The 6,804-nt window shown below is 29.9% G+C and overlaps 1 pseudogene; it reads right to left on the reverse strand.

The window, feature by feature from the left end:
• Window positions 1-278: 278 nt before the first annotated feature.
• On the reverse strand, window positions 279-398 carry LOC114099059 (small nucleolar RNA SNORA51; annotated as a pseudogene).
• Window positions 399-6,804: the final 6,406 nt, after the last annotated feature.

Consider the following 6,804-nt stretch of genomic DNA (forward strand, 5'->3'; position numbering starts at 1 on the left):
TGATTAAGGCCCATCCACATTGGGGAGGGTAATTTTTTTTACTCACTTTGAAAATTTGAATGTTAAATTCACTTACAACCATCACAACAGAAACTCTCAGACTAATATTTAACAAGTATCTGGGAAATCTGTGATCCATTCAAATTATAAAACTAACCACTACAAATGACTATTTATTATTACTAATATATTAAACTAGATATATTGAAATATCTGGCATTTTCTTGTACTTTAACATATTCGATCAATTTTTTGAATTAGTTAGATTTTTTTTTTCCCTGTGTCTCTCCACTGACAATGCAGACTAGGTGCAGGGCCTGGGCTGAGGTGCACGGAATAGGCTCCCTCTGCCTCTCCTTTTTATCCAGTGTTAAAACAGAGCCTATGGTAATGAATTAGTTAGATATCATCCCTTTCTCAAACTTTTAATAAATATCACCTCAAAAATGTATAGTCATGGTTTTATCTTTGTGAATAGATTCCATACTAATCTTCCATTTTCTATAACTATTTTGAATATAATCATCTTTATAATTATATATTATCTTTAAATAATAGGTTTTATTTCATAGCTAAGTATTATCTTGATGAACTAGCAAATTATTTTATTTGAAGTATCTATTATTTCTTTCTATTTCATTTGTTTCTGCTTTTAAGATTATTTTGTTTCTCCTCCAATTTTCTGTTGTTCTTGACTGTTTAGCTTATTAATTTTATCTTTTTTCTAATATAAGTTTTATGGCCATTCTGTTCTAAATGTCTGTTGCTATGTTTCTCAATTTTTATAGCTTTTAATTTTTTTTGAGATTTGATTATTTAAATTTTTACATTATGACTGTTTAGCTTATTAATTTTATCTTTTTTCTAATATAAGTTTTATGGCTATTTTGTTCTAAATATCTCTTCCAATGTTTTTCAAATTTTATAGCTTTTAATTTTCATTTAAATTTGAGTATTTAATGTTGTAATGTGAGTAGTTAATGTGGCATTTTGCTGTAGTGTTCGTGCTGGGGATAGAACCTGGGAAATCATGCATGCTAAACAAGCTCTCTACCACTGAGCTGTACAGCAGCCTTTACCTATGACTTTTGTAATCATTTAAATCAGACAAGAAAAGTAGTTTCAGATTTCAAGCCATAATTCTCTCTTTCTGTTATGTGTACCACAGGTGGATGAACTGCTGAAATGGAGAAGCCATAACTTTGTATTTCTATCCAATAATAATGTTTCTGTTACTCAACAGGGATCACTGCTTCCCATTCTGTGTGGTGGTCATCTAAGAACTTCTCTTTCCATCTTCTTACCAGAGAATTGGTATTTTTAAAACTGGTCACTGTTTTCAAATGTGAAACAGTTTCAGAATCACTAATTCTTCTATATATCAAGTCACATGGCCTATATTTCTTTATATTTATAATGTATTATCTTCATAATTTATGTAATATCTTTATAGTTTATACACAATATTTATAATTTCTTCATAATTTATGTAAGATGTTTATAGTTTACACATTGTCTTTATAATTTTCACTAATTCTTGGTATTGTTACAAAAATAAAATAACAGAACAATTTGAAAGCTATAAATGGGTATGTTCTAGTTTATTGTCTATCACATACAGTTGGAGTTAAGAACTCATAAACTGGGGAAAAAGAAAAGTCATATTATTTTTCAGTAACTGTTTTTTTATGTTGGATACTTCACTTATATATGTGTCCCAAACTTTTTACTAACAAGTGCTATATTGTTTGTCCAATGTTGTTCAAATTCCTCTTATAACCCATACATACTAGATATGGTTACACTTTTATCCTTTAATATTTATATATTCATAAATATTTTTTAAAAAATATTTATTTTTTTACTTGTAGTTGGACACAGTACCTTTATTTTATTTATTTATTTTTATGTAGTGCTGAGGATTGAACCCAGGGCCTCACACATTCTAGGCAATTGCTGTGCCCACTGCACCACAACTCCAGCCCTCCTTTATTTTTTGTAGAAAAATCTCCAAGAGACTCAATGGGTATTCATTTTTCAATTCTGAACAGATCAAATGGCTCAAATTAATCAACAGTGAATGTGAGTATTCATTTATCTTCAACCTCAACAGCACTGGTTGTAATGTGATTTCAGAAGTTGGAAATTCTGAAAGGTCAGTTTCTAGTTGTTTAATTTCATATTTCAGATAATGCCTTATAAGAAAGACAGAAATTCTGAGTAATGAATGTATTTTTTTTCATCATTGACTCTGGCAAACTGTCTTGCAGGCACAAATGTTATTTTCCTTTTGTCTACTCTCTGATCTAACTTAATCATAGTCTTCTCTTCTGATGAACTCATTTCAACTCCAAAGGTTTCTGCTTGTGCTGTCACAGAGCCAATATTGTTTTCTGCTAAATTGTCATGTCCTGCAAAAGGCATTTCTGCTCATTTTCTAGAGTTGCTGTAACAAAATACCACAGATTGGGTGGGCTAAATAACAGAAATTTATTTTATTTCTATTCAGCTGCCTAAGTTTGAGGTCAAAATGTTGGTAATGTTGCTTTATTCTGAGTCCTTTCTCTACCTGTAGTTTGTCTGTCTTTTCATTGTATCTTCACATTGTCTTCCCTTTATGCTTTCCTGAGTCTAAATTTCCTCTTAAAAAGACATAAGTAACATTGGATTGGAGCCTAGGCTAAGGACCTCATTTTAACTGAACTACCTCTTCAAAGGCCGTATCTCCAAATCTGGTCACATCCTGAGATTCTGGATGTCAGGACTTTAGCATATACATTTTACAGAAACACAATTCAGTCTATAATATCTATCTATCTCCAATTAGAGTCATATTAATTGTTCAATATTATTGAATTGTTCAATGTTTGCTAACTCTATTTGGATTATATCCTATTATTTTGTTATAAACATATGTACCTTTCATATTTATTTGGATTCTGAATAATGTATTCATCATTTTATAATAAAGAAAAATGCACTTAGTTCAGTATCCATTTAAATACACTATGATTAAGACTTTCAAGCCATAATTCTTTATCAGTATTTTAATAATTTAATTTTATATAATAATGCTCTGACTAGAAAGATATGGCTTCCTGTTAATGTTAGTTCATAAACAGACTTATTAAGTACTTGTTGGAGATACTCTGGAATGGATGGAAAGTGTGAATTGAAAATTGTTTTAGTCAGCTATTTTATCACTTTGACCAAAACCTGATGAGAAAAATCAGAGGAGAAAAAGTTTATTTGACTCTCATGGTTTCAGACATCTCAATTCATAAATAGCCAACTCCCATTACTCTGGGCCATTGTTCATGGCAGAAGAGTATGGTGGAGGAAAGTGGCTCAGGACAGCTACCAAGAAGTAGTGAGAGGCAGTCCCCATTGACCCACCTGCTGCAGTCATACCCTACCTGCCTATAGTTACCACCTGATTAATCCCTATCATGGAATTAATGCAGTCGTTAAGTCAAGGCTCTAATAGCCCAATCATTTTACCTCTAAACTTTCTTTCCTTGTCTCACACATGAACTTTTGGGAGACAAATCATATCTAAACCATAACAGAAATTATTTGTTTTGGAAATTCTTTTTTTTTTTTTTTTTACTTAATACCGAGACTTATTTAACCATCATGAAGCCAAAATACAATGACAGTTAAAAAAATAAACAAATAGCTGTTACACAAAACAAAACCCCAGGATACATGGTCTCTACTGGAAATGATTATTAGATTTTTAGCAAATACAGGAAGTGGATAACCCCAGAGCACTCTCACAAAATTTCTAGAGACCTTCGTTTATGTTTGTCACATAACATTTCACAGAGATAATTAGGATTAAAACAGTTACATTCCAAAAAATAATTATCTCATTTATATTCTATTCTTATATTCCTAAGTTATTTTGTATGGAAAATGACTATTTTCCATTTTATGAAGATAGACTAAATTTCTGGGTAAGCTCTGTAATGTATATCCATCAATATAACTATCCATGAAAATTATATATATATATATATATATATATATATATATATATATATATATACAGAGAGAGAGAGAGAGAGAGAGAGAGAGAGAGAGAATTTTAATATTTATTTTTTAGTTTTCAGTGGACACAACGTCTTTATTTTATTTTTATGTGGTGCTCAGGATCAAACCTAGTGCCCCGCGCATGCCAGGCGAGCACACTACCACTTGAGCCACACATCCCCAGCCCTAAAATTATATTTTTAAAATATTTTGGACCTATTAATGGAAACACAGACACATTCTGAGCATATTGACGCATACATGCAGTTATTTAAGTTTGCTTGAAACATGTGATTGAGCTACTGAACATATCATATGTCACGTATCATCCTAGGATTATATGTGAAACATACTTTTATTATATTAATATTCTATGTGGTTTATTGTACTAACTGGAATTATGAAGTGGTATGTTTCTAACTATATACTTGTGAAGGAAACATCTAGTGTGTGTGTGAGAGAGAGTGGAATTTTAGTTTAACAGACGGCTATTGTAAGTAAAAATTAAATAATAATATTTTTTCTAAGTTATTTGAGCTATTTTATGCTACAATTTTTGGTTAAGTTCCCTCCAGAAAGAAAAAAAAAAAAACATTTAGAAATATAGAACAATAAAACTGTGTAGAATCATCTTTTACATGAAAAACTATATGATTTGTTCATCCCTCATTCATTCAATTAGTTACTGGAAAAATTCTATAGTCAATGTAGGTTAAATAAAATATTGTCTCATTAACTATTATTTTGCAAAGAAAGTATTTATACAATTCAATTTCTCTAAGTATCATTTAAGACTAAACCCTTATTGGCTAAAGCATCATTATCACCAAAATCATATGTTCTCCTTTGGTGATGAGAATTAGCTTTTACTTGTGATGTTACAGATAAAAGACAGAACTATCATAGAATGGCTCATTTTCTGGCATTTCAAATAGTTCACTACTAATATATTTGAATTTATAATTTTGATATCTGGATGGTCATAAATAGATAATAATTGTGTACTCTTTCTTGTGAATCTAATTTACAAATAATGAGAATATATCTCAAAATTTATATCTTGAACTTGAGGAAACCTTATAAATACATGCTACATTATCAAAGATAACACTGACACATTTAAATTACTTACTCTTTTATGGTTAAATTCTGAATTAGGATCATTTTGAAATTGTAATTTGTGGGTAGAACAGATGCAAAAGACTTGGTTGAAATTAAATTGTTCATAAAAGTAATCTCAGTTGTCAAGTGATTGCCCACCCACTGAAGAGATTTTTATTCATTGCAGTGGATTTAAGACCAAGTTAAAGTGCCTAAAGAAGTACTTTAAGTACATATTTTTAAAGCATGGATATATAGCCAGGTGATTTACTCTTCTTTTAAGTCCATTATTTACCTAAGAATGAAGGCCTTTATGAAATAAATATACATGCAAATTATAATTCCTTAGGAAATAAAGATTAAAAATCTTTGAAAGTTATCATTATTAAGGATTCAGTCTAATAATCTTTTTTAAAAACTTATCTAATACAATTTATTTTATATCTAAGAATTTTCCCAATTGTCATATTTACAATTAAATCATTTTATTATGCCAAAATAAATAAAGTTTAAACTCTGTAAGACATCCTAGGAATTTGGAAAGACAGATAAACTACTTACTGGGTTCTTTATTTGAGTCTGAGGTAATTTATGTATTATTTCATTTATCATCAAAACATTATGTGAAGAATATAAAGGTCTTAAATAATAGCCAGGACCCATACTAGCACTTCTGATGTCCAAAGTCTTTAAGTTTTTTAAAAATATATTTTATAAAGTAAGACTAAGGAAGCACATTTTGTTAATAAAGATATAATTTTTCTTCAGAAAGACAAAATACACTTATAGTTTGAAATATGTTATCATGTTAACAGATTAAAAAGAGGAAGCACATTTTTTTACTTTCTTCTTGTTTATACAAAAAAATTAGGATTATTAATTATTTATACACAAGTGAAGGAAAGATCATCCAATCTTGTTCACAGTTCCCATTCTTTCCACTCATTTCCCCTCATACTGTGTAAACAATTTAAGTAATTTCTGATTTATCTTCTCTCTCATTTTTTGTACTAGTGGGGAGACACAACACATTTTCTTAATTCCTATTTCTCATATGAAAGCATATGATACATATTAATTTATAATTTCTTTCTGAAAAAATATCCTAGAAGTCACTCTATATGTGGTAATAGAGATCTTTCTCATTATTTTTACTGATATATAGTATTCCATTGTGTGGATTCCACAGTTTATTCAATCACTTTTATAGATATGGGCTTTTAGATTGTTTCCAAAAGGTTGCAGATAAAAACAATGCTAGAATAAGTAGCTTTGTGTCTCCACATTTTTTGTCTTTTTAGATGTGAATTTTTGAGTAAATCCCTAAAATTTCATAATAAGGAAGTATATATGCAATTGGATTAGTTTATTATAAAATTTCTCTCCTGTAGTGTTTTTGTATTTGCCTCCCCACCAGCAATATGTGAGAGTATCAGGTTTCTCACAGCCTTTCCAACAGACTATTAAGTAATTCTTTTCCATTCTCATCAACCTCATAAATTAGTTGACCCAAAGCAACAGGGTGAAGTAATTATGGACTTAAGTCTCTAAAACTGTGAACCAAAGTAAACCTATTCTCTTGGTTAGTTGATTATCTCATGTATTTGTTGCTGAAATGGAAAGTTAACAAATGCATGGTGATTGGGGGGAGTGGGAGGGTGGGAGGGG

Source organism: Marmota flaviventris, chromosome 8, assembly GCF_047511675.1.
Source record: "Marmota flaviventris isolate mMarFla1 chromosome 8, mMarFla1.hap1, whole genome shotgun sequence".
In the NCBI taxonomy this organism is placed as follows: Eukaryota; Metazoa; Chordata; class Mammalia; order Rodentia; family Sciuridae; genus Marmota; species Marmota flaviventris.